Source organism: Podarcis pityusensis (genome assembly GCF_964106645.2).
Source record: "Podarcis pityusensis genome assembly, contig: HAP1_SCAFFOLD_174, whole genome shotgun sequence".
Taxonomy (NCBI): domain Eukaryota; kingdom Metazoa; phylum Chordata; class Lepidosauria; order Squamata; family Lacertidae; genus Podarcis; species Podarcis pityusensis.
The window spans coordinates 79,680-90,406 of NW_028293354.1; the positions used below are offsets into that span (position 1 = coordinate 79,680).

The 10,727-nt window shown below is 41.6% G+C and overlaps 1 pseudogene across 1 annotated transcript; it reads right to left on the bottom strand.

The window, feature by feature from the left end:
• Positions 1-80: 80 nt before the first annotated feature.
• LOC308469051 (vomeronasal type-2 receptor 26-like) lies at positions 81-9,292 on the bottom strand (annotated as a pseudogene). Its single transcript has 7 exons — positions 9,198-9,292; positions 8,527-8,745; positions 6,894-7,318; positions 4,967-5,792; positions 4,215-4,442; positions 3,066-3,192; positions 81-982 (listed from the first exon to the last, which is right to left on the bottom strand). The product of its transcript is annotated as a vomeronasal type-2 receptor 26-like (transcript).
• Positions 9,293-10,727: the final 1,435 nt, after the last annotated feature.

Consider the following 10,727-nt stretch of genomic DNA (forward strand, 5'->3'; position numbering starts at 1 on the left):
CTGAACTTATATTTCCAATTGTTCTACTGTAAACACAGATAAAAACACAAAATACAGCAGATTACAGGTTTTTCATTTCTTTAATTTTTCTTCCTTATTAGCTGTTCTCTATTGTTCAGCTCAGGCCTCAGAATGATTATGTAACATTTGGGGAAGAAGATGCACCCCAGCAACCCACCACCAGAGGCTAAGATGGAGAAGATCTCCACAGCTACCATGTATTTTCCCTTGGTGCTCAGGTAGGAGGGAATAAAGGACAGCCAAACACTGCAGAAGACCAACATGCTGAAAGTGATAAACTTGGCTTCGTTGAAACTGTCTGGTAACTTCCTGGCAAGGAAAGCCACAGCAAAACTTACAGTGGCCAGGCAGCTCATGTAGATGAGGACACAGTAAAACATTGTTACAGACCCTTCATTACATTCTAGTATAATTTCTTCTGTCATTGAGTGCATGTCCACATCTGGGTATGGGGGAGAGGTTGCCAGCCACACAGTGCATATCCCTGCTTGAACTATGGAACAGGAAAGGAGAATGGAGTGGCCTAGTTCTTTCCCCACCCATTTCCTCATCCTGGCTTCTGGTTTTGTAGCCATGAAGGCCAAAACCACCATGAAGGTTTTTGCCAGGACACAAGAAACAGCGGTTGAGAAGATGATACCAAAAGCTGGTTGCCGGAGGAGGCACGTCACCTTGTCAGGTCGGCCAATGAAGAGCAAAGCACAAAGGAAGCAGAGCAGGAGAGAGATGAGGAGAGTGTAGGTGAGGTTTCGGTTGTTTGCAATGACAATGGGTGTGTCATGGTGTTTTATAAATGTACCTAGTACCAGAACTGTGATCAGGGAAAGGAAAAGAGAGAAGCAGGCTAAACTGATGCCCAAAGGTTCTTCATAAGACAAGAAGCTGATATCCTTGGGTAGACAGGCATCACGGTTCTGGCTTGGATAGTCTTTGTCTGGGCATTTATTACAGTCATTCATATCTGGGGGGAAACAAATATATTAGGTCACAGATTTCAGTTTGCTGAAATGTTTACTTTCTGTCTGAGAAGAAAAGAGCTCTGTTTAAATCCAAGTACATGTTTAGTACAGTCTTATGCAATGCAATGTGGTATTGTTGCAATCTAACCTTTCTCTGTGTCATGGATATGCCACTAAAGCACATGAGACCGTGAGGGGAAAAGTACAGTGGTGGGTTACATACGCTTCAGGTTAAATATGCTTCAGGTTACAGACTCCGCTAACGCAGAAATAATACCTTGGGTTAAGAACTTTGCTTCAGGATGAGAACAGAAATCGCGCGGCGGCTCAGCGGCAGCGCGAGGCCCCATTAGCTAAAGTGGTACTTCAGGTTAAGAACAGTTTCAGGATAAGAATGGATCTCCGGAATGAATTAAGTATGTAACCAGAGGTACCACTGTAGTCCAAAATGTTTAATTCTGCGCAGAAGGTTCACCTGGGAATAATTAACCTAACTAACCTAAAACAACTAAACGTCGTACAAAGACTTCGAAACAGTTTTATACGTTTGGCACAAATTCCACACATTCCATTAAGTTTAAATTTCCTATCCAATTGAAACGCTTTGTTTCCCTCACCCTATTTCCTCTTAAGGCACTTTGTTGTCTCCTTATGATTGGTCCAAATTACAAACAGTGTGAGCATGCATACTGACTCCCAGTTTAAATAAAGGAGCTTCCTCGTTTTCTGCTAAAATTTTATTGCAGAATTAGATTTCCACTTCAGTATTTTATTTCACTCTAGTTACCGTGAATAGTCTGACCACAGTCCAAGCATGCTCAGTATGTCAAAACCTTATATGGTATAATTATCTGTACTGCCCTATTCTTGAATTTAATTGGTTCAGAGGTATGGTGTCCTGTAAGTGCCACAGCCAGTGCCATTGCCATCTGAATGTTTATTCACACTAGCCAGGGTGCAGCCTGTGTAAGTCAGAAGGAGTGCCACAGCCCCCTCTAGATATGCTAAGGACGCAAGGTAGAAATGTGCAAAGAGAAAGGCATGCATGATCAACTCTGATCCGGAAACCAATATCCCCACTGTGGAAGGACATGTGGATCCAGAATTTGCCTCCACAGTCACTTATGGACTCATTGTGAAAACTTTGCTTATGGAAGACAATCTTACTCGGCTATGAGTAATCGAAGAAACAGAAGTGGGATCATTTTTAAGGGTGCTCCTGGTTGCGGTCAGGCCCCCAACCCGGTCCCCCCCCCAGCGTGGGTGGAGCAACGCCATCATGCCAGGGTGGCACCACGATCACCCCAGCTTTTTGGCCAATCATTTTTCTGTGGGGTGATTGTGGGGGGATATAAAAGCTGCAGCGTGAGGCGTGTCAGGAACCTGCTTCACACTGCTTCACACCCACCCACCCTCCCTTTATTTTATGTGTCCTCTGGCCTTGCTTTGTCTTTGGTTGGTCACCTGTCTTGGGCCCGGGGCCAGGTAGGAATGTTTCCATTTGGCAGATTGGCAATGGCCACTTGGCTTTCGCCTACCTCTTAGCAATCGTCACAACTTTGTAAGGTTTGGCGGTTAGGCATTGGCTCATTGATTTGTGGGGGAGGGGAAGTCAGCCATCTCCTCCCCCTCCATTGACCAAGGGTATTCCGTTAAAGGATTTCAGGGCCTGGTTAAAGGATTCCAGGGCCAATACCACTCACATTTAGTTGTGGCCTAAAATTTTGCCCAATAACCTTAAATAAAGATTCTGTGTCAGTGTGAATTTTATTCTAACAAGGAACTGGTTTGGGGGTCTTGCCATGTCAGAAGAAGAAGAAGAAGAAGAAGAAGAAGAAGAAGAAGAAGAGGAGGAGGAGGAGGAAGAAGTGGTGCTTTGGACCACATACCATCCAACTACTCTCAATGCATGGTCATTCTCATTTGATTAGCATATTTAACTATCTGAAAGGTAATGATCACAAAGAGGCAGGATCACACATACAGTAGATTATCTCTTTGGAAAAGTAAACTCAGCCATCCTTACAACACCTTTCGATTATTAGTGCTGAGTCTGAATGTATTTAATCTATTTATTTCTCCTACCATCCTGGATTGCAATCTTTCCCTCTGCACATGGGATGCAATCGTAGCAGCAAGGTGGCTGTCCCTCCTTCACTTTCTTGCTGGATCCTGGAAGACATCTCTCAGTACAGACAGAAAGAGGCCGAGTCTATTCCGTAAATGAAAGAGCAGAAGGATCAGCAAGAGAACAATGAGTTTGGAAATCTTCATGTTCCTGGGCCCCTCTCTATGTTACTAAGCTGAGTCAGCATTCCAACAATATGTAAAATGGTTTTATTTTTTTAGTACCGTGGTACCTCGGGTTACATACACTTCAGGTTACATACGCTTCAGGTTACAGACTCCGCTAACCCAGAAATAGTGCTTCAGGTTAAGTACTTTGCTTCAGGATGAGAACAGAAATTGTGCTCCAGCGGCTCCGCAGCAGCAGGAGGCCCCATTAGCTAAAGTGGTGCTTCAGGTTAAGAACAGTTTCAGGTTAAGAACGGACCTCCAGAACGAATTAAGTACTTAACCCGAGGTACCACTGTAGTAGTAATGTTTGAAGTGATGTCATACTCCCTCTATTGTTCTGGGATGTGTAGGTGTTGTGATTACATAGCAGTTCCCCACTTTTTAGCAAGAAAGGCAAAATCTTGGGGCTTATCCTCTTTTCCTCAGTTAAAAACCAGTATTTTATAATTGTTAAGAAATATTTATAAAATATTTGTAAATATAATAAAATAAAACATTTGCCTTTATTCCATTAGTGACTTCTAGCAGTAAGCTTTTGGCTCTTAATCTGGTACTTGGATGAAGAAGAAGTGTTTGGATAGGATATCCTACTTTATCACTACCCTAAGGAGTCTCAAAGCGGCTAACATTCTCCTTTCCCTTCCTCCCCCACAACGAACACTATGTGAGGTGAGTGAGGCTGAGAGACTTCAGAGAAGTGTGACTAGCCCAAGGTCACCCAGCAACTTTATGTGGAAGAGCGGGGACACGAACCCGGTTCACCAGATTACGAGTCTACTGCTCTTAGCCACTACACCACACTGGCTCTCTGTATGCATTGGTCATGTTCTACACAGGAACATGCAGTTTAAAAGACAGACAGTAGACATGCACGTGAATGATCATTGCTTAGGCAATACTGAATTTCTTTGGAATGATCTAATAATGTGGTCCTACCTGATTAAACCAACTGTGCCATGTTATGGCATCTTCATCAAGGATGAATGATTGGTCTGGAGAAGCCTGCGGATCTATCCTCCCAACTCTCACTCTATGCAAACTTTGGTTGGAGAATATAATCCAATTGACAATATCTAAGCTAGATACCACCTCTCCATTCCGGTTGATGAAGACCACATCTCCGGCCGTATTGTTAAATGAGATGCTTCTCAGAAAGTGATGGAGCTAGATTGAAACAGAAAAGGCAATTGTTTCGAAAAGGCTGCAGTCTAATGCAGGGTGGAGCATTTTTTTTTCTTCCTGTAGGAAAAAACGACAGAAATTGGTGGGGGTGATTCAGTCAAGTGTCAGTGGATTCAGGTCAAAGAATGGAGGGAACACCAATTTTCTCTTTCCCACACCCCTCTCTCTCCCTCTCCCCTTTTTTTACAACCTTTCTTTATCTCCCCCACCCCCACCTCTTTTCCTCTGTCCCTCTTCATCTCAGGAGACACCACAGTGGTGTATGATCACATGATCTGAGGGAGGACTTGGAGCATATGGGATAGAGATAATGCTGAACATCTCTCTCAACCATTACTGCCGCTTCTTATCTTTGAATGCAGTAACATATCAGTGGTCTGCAAACTTCTTTCATAGAAGCACTTTTTCATGTCTGAGATGAAGGAGCAAGTTGACAACACTTTGGAAACCAATCTCTTGTGGGGGAATAACAGGCCTCTTCAAATTGAGAATGTTTAGCCTATGACCTGCCAAAACTGTGGATTCTGATTCTTCCCTCTCCGTCCGTACGCCATTCCTCTGTGCCTAAGTCTGAATGTGGACATGGCATGTAAAGCATGGGCCAAGGCGTAGACAGCATTGTGGATACTGTAACTGTGGCCTGTCATGCTCATTTCAAAAAATGATCCAGGAAGGTTCTCCAGCTTCTCTTCTCCTGTGCAAATATTCCCCTCCACCTTGTCTGAAGTGATATCTGGGAATACACATCCAAAGGCCTGTTGCCAGAAGTCCCTGATAAAACCGTCCCCATCTGGGCTGGAAGGGTTTCTGTGAACAACATACTGATGAAATCCTGGTGGGTTTCTGAAGTGAATCTCAAAGGATATAGCACCATTGAATATTCCTGCATCCCAGTTCCTTTGAATGACAAATGAAGTGAACTCAACATGGGCAGTTGTTATCCATACTTTACTTTTTATATTGTATGTCATGTCATCATGTTCTGATAGGTATGGAAGCCATCTAAAAGTTCCCATGGAATAAGATTCTCCATAGGCAACTATTACATTAGCTGTGCTGCTAAAAATTTTATGGTTTATACTTGTCCCGTGTTGTAGCATGCCATCAATTTCAGAAATAAAACTTAAACTGGGGATTCTTTCTAGGAATGCAAAACACACACCACTCTTGGTAAATATTGGGGAAATGGTTTTGCAGAAATCTTTCTCATTGTCATTGTCTTTTGCAGGAGCTCCAATCCATGTCCACCTGAAATGCAGAAGCAAAGAGAGAGATTCCCCTCATACTGAAGGGCTTCTGAGGCTGCCATCTGGTAGAAGAGCCATAAATGAGCTAAAAAGTAAGTGGAGGAAGAGAAGAGACAAAGTAGATTCCTTTCACAGTATTCATATACATTATGAGGTGAACCCTGTTAGTCTAATACGCCCTTTGCTAATGTTTCAGGGTTTGTTTGCCTCTCTCTTAGTTTTACAAAAGAAACACATGCAGATGGGCTGAAAACTGGGATCATCTCCCTTTTCTCATTTTTAAACCTTTAATTTGATGACTGGAAAGGGAACTGTGTCTGTTTTATATTACTTTTAGGAATCTTTTTAACACACTGATGACTGGAGCAGAGCATTGTGTCTACTTCACTTAAAAACAAACAAACTTTTTTATGTCATTGGAAAATTTGGCAGGGTCTTCTAAAATGCATAAAACTGAATGGGGGAACATACCCTGCCACAAACAACAGATTTCCTGGACATTATCTGGCTTTGTCAGAATTGCAGGCAATTTCCCTTTTCCAACAGCAACTCATCTAACTTGGGTTAGATGCACATTTCTTCTCTGGAGCTTCGTCTTTCTTCTTTATGATGCACATGTCCCATCACACAGCAAAACTGTGCTGATTATTCTCAGACTTTATTTATGAACATTTATTTCACTTGTGAATCAGCTGCTAACTACTTTTAGTGTTCTCCTGAAGAACTGGATTGTATCTGCAGTTTGCAATAACTTCTCTATATATTTAATTATGTCCAGTGGGCTAAAGAGGAATAGTTATTGTACTGGCTCCTACCTGTAAGGTTTTTGTAGCTGTAAGCATTTCCCCCACTTCCACAGCTTATTTGACATGCCCTCCTCACTAATTTTTCCACTGGCGCCTAAAATCTTATTTCTTTTATCCAGTAAGCAATTCCCCCTTTTACTCCGCAGCTTAATTCAGATACCCTCCTAACTAAGGAGAAAATGATGCATAACCAAAAACTGCTGGTGAGAGAGAAGCCCACTCTCCCATCAGTGGCATTTGTTATATACTGTAAGTGATCTAAATGTGTGTGTAAGACAGGGGAGAGTTACATATTTTTTCAGCTATTGCAACCTTCCCCTTTATTCAGGTTTGTCTGTCTGTCAGTCTGAATGTTTGCTTATATTACAATTATGTACAACCTTTATTTTCCAAGGAACTCAAGGTGGTGTACATGGTTGTCTTTCCAATTTCATCTTCACCCGGAACTGATGCTGAGGAACCTGCCTCTTCCTCTATGCAAGCTAATAGAGGTATTGTACATAGGTGTCCTACCTGCGGAATCTTATAGATATCCAAAATAGTTGCCACATAAAAGGAGATTTCAGAATCCAGTCCCCCAATGACCCCTGCCAGATAACTTTCAACATCACATATATAGTTAGGGACAAATTTTTCCACCATGGATAAAAGCAGCAGTGTGGCAAGACATGTGCTCCTTGCACTGATATAGCTGTCATATAAGTGGAAGCCCAAGGTGATATTGGGTAGGATGTGAGGGTCTTCGTTGATCTCCTTGACTGCAAATGCCAAGGCCACAATGTGCTGGTAAAGCTTAGGCACCACCCTAGAATGAGAGTTGCAAACTGTATCAGCAGGAACTTCAAAAGATGTATCCTTTTACATATCAACAGAGTAGTTAATCATATTGAGTTCAGTGGGATTAACTCTCAGTCTGTTCCACTATTGAATAGCTCTTATCATTAGAAGGTTCTCTCTGATGTTTATTTGAAATCTCCTTTCTGGTTACTTGAAAACCCTGATTTGGAGCAAGAGAAAACAAGCATGTTCCATCTTCCTGGTGACAGCTCTTGAGATATTTGAAAATGGCTATTATTCCTCCCCTCAATCTCATCTTAGATAAACATACTAAACCCCCTCATCCGTTCTTCATAAGGCTTGGTTTCCAGACCATCTTTGATGCCCTCCTCTGCACATGTTCTAGCTTGTCAATATCCTTCTTAAATTGTGGTGATCAAAACTGGACACAGACTTCAGGTGACCAAGGCAGAATAGAGCAGTATTATTATTTCCTTTCATCAGGACACTATACTTCTGTTGATGCAGATCCCTTGAACCTTTCCACATGTACTACTGGCAAGCCAAGTTTTACTCATCTTAGATTTGTGTATTTGTCCCTATTGTAATTCATGTTCTTACTTTTGTCCAAGTTTTAAAATGTTTTAAGCTTAATAGTATCTAGATCAGGGGTTGCTAATGTGGGGTAATGGGAGGTTTTCCCTTACATGTCTGAGGTCTTTTTCTGACACTTACAAAGTCTCTGGTCTCTCTGGTCTCTCCCTGCAGTGACTTCATTTTCGTGAGTCAGTGATGGTCGTTGGAATTCACTGAATTCTATACTTACTAATAAGTACCTTTCAGTGCTGAAACAAAGCTTAGTCTAAGTTCAGAAAATGAAAGCATAAGGACATTCAGCTTCAGAACAGGTTTTTAAAAATACATTCTTACTAATACTCTAATAGTTTAGGTAAAGTCTAGCAAAATGGGCTGCTCAAAAGGCCTCTCCTAGACACACAAACATGCATACATTTCAGTATTCATTTCTCTATTCAGAAATGGGAATTTCTCCTATATTCTCTTAATTCACAAGACATTTGTTCCATTTTATTGCACCAGCATAAGTCCCATTCATATCTAAACTGGATTCCCCCAGGTAAAAGGGTAAACATTTGCTGCCTCACTCATTATTCTGAGGCCGCAACTCTAGGTTTGATCATTCCTTTGATGTAATAAAATGAGTGGCTTAGTTCTTACACAAGCTCTTCAGGCAGTGCTGGTGGGGGTTCCTCAGTGAATGTTGCTGGAGAGGAGAAGAAGCCACCATGGAAAACAATGCCACCAATGAGGAACTCTCCTGGCTGATGATATGTGTGAAGTGGATGTTTTCGACCATGGAGCCTGCATTTTGCTATGTGAGCCTCACATACATTGTAAGAAATCAGTTCCAGCAGCAAGATCACTACAACCAACATCCTTAATACAAGGGCAACTATTTGTTTTATGCAGAAACTATGGTTTTTTCTGGCAATACTAGAATAGGTTTCTCCAAGATAAAAATTGTCTCATTTAAATAATAGATTAATTTCCCGAGAGGACACAATACGGGAGTATCCAAAATTAGACTTGCTGATCCCAGACAGTATTTAAAGAATTCTGGTTAAGTTGTAGTATCCTTTGTGTTATGTTGCCAGTGGCCAGAGAAAATACACAGGGATTTTTGAGGAGCAGCATATTAATTATAGCCCTGTTAATAACCAAGCAGGAGTGTAGTTGTTCATCCAATGCTCGGGATTCCCTGTGGAATTGCAGAAGAAAATTGCTGAAGAAAATATTCAGAACTGTTATTTTATTTTCCCTTTCATTAGATGATAATAGACCAGTGGTGTATGGGTGAAATTAGACGTTAGAAGCTCATAATAGAATACCTTGTAGCCAATGAAGACTCCAAAATGAAGAATGGTGTAGTCAGCATCTTGGAATTTGGCTGAGTGGATCTGGATTCACACCAGCCATATGGCATGTCTGCAATGGCTGCTCATTGCTGTTCTGTAGGATTACAGTTGTGTCCCCTGGCTCTCAGCCTCCTTCCCCTGTGCCTTGGGAATGCATGTTTGCCCAAACCCTCAAGGGCAAATGCCCCTGTGATTCTGGAGAGGTTGAGTTGGTGCTCCAGGTCCTCCTGTATGACTCCTTTTATAGAGCCTTGTGTAAAATCTCTCTTGATTCTGTCAGCCTCCATGAGCTAGAAACTTAGGGAGAAAAAGTATTCCTGAAATCTCTCAGACCCCACAGTTCATCCAGGTGCTCCTGAGGGTGGTCATGATTCCCAAAGTTGCTGAGCCTGACTTTCTAGCCTTTTGGGTGAATTTAATTCAGTGTCCACCTTCATTCAGTGATGCTGATATCTCTGGCTTCTTCTGCAAACTTCTGAATTTTATTTTTTAAATATGTATTCTGCTTCACTTCCACTAGGGCAAGGGTTGGGGATGTGTGGCACTCCAGATGTTGATGGATTCCAAAACCAACCAACCCCAGCCAGTATGGAAAATGGTCAGCAATGATGAGGGCTGTAGTCTAGCAATATCTGGAGGACTATAGGCTTCAAAGCCAAACTTTAGGGGATTAAAAGCAAATAACAAGAAAAGAAATAATATGTTTGCCTGTGTTTTTATATCTGCTGTAAGCCACTCAAAGTGGCCGGGGAAACTCAGCCAGGTGGGTGGGTTATAAATAATAAAATTATTATTATTATTATTATTATTAGTCCTACTTCCTTCCATTTCTGTCTCCACTTGAATACCCTGGACCTTCTGCAAGGAGGGCATAATCTTACAGACAATACTTAACAAGCATAGTCCACAGACGTCCACAGAGAAATAAATGTTTTAAGGTTTAATGGGGCTTACTCTGGTTTACTTGCATTCTCCATTCATCATGGTTAGATCTAATCAATTTTATCTGCTCATCAAACATTTGATGAAGGGTGCCAACTGTCAGTGGAATATCCAACAATATACTTGTCACATATATGATACATATATGTATTAAGTATAGAGTGTTCTGATACATCACTTAATATTAAATACTGGTTTTGAACTGAGTGAAAGACTATGTAAGATTAAAAAGGATGTGTACAAAAAATGGAAAAGGGGGGAAACCACCAAAGAGGAATCCAAACAAATAGCCAGCACATGTAGACACAAAGTCAGAAAAGCTAAAGCACAGAATGAACTCAGGCTTGCTAGAGAGGTTAAAAGCAACAAAAAAGGCTTTTATGGGTATGTTCGTAGCAAAAGGAAGAACAAAGAAACAGTGGGGTCACTCAGAGGAGAAGATGGTGAAATGCAAATAGGGGACACAGAAAGGGCTGAACTCCTCAATGCCTTCTTTGCCTCAGTCTTCTCCGATAAAGAAAACAATGCCCAACCTGAAGAATTTGGAGCAAATGATTCAGC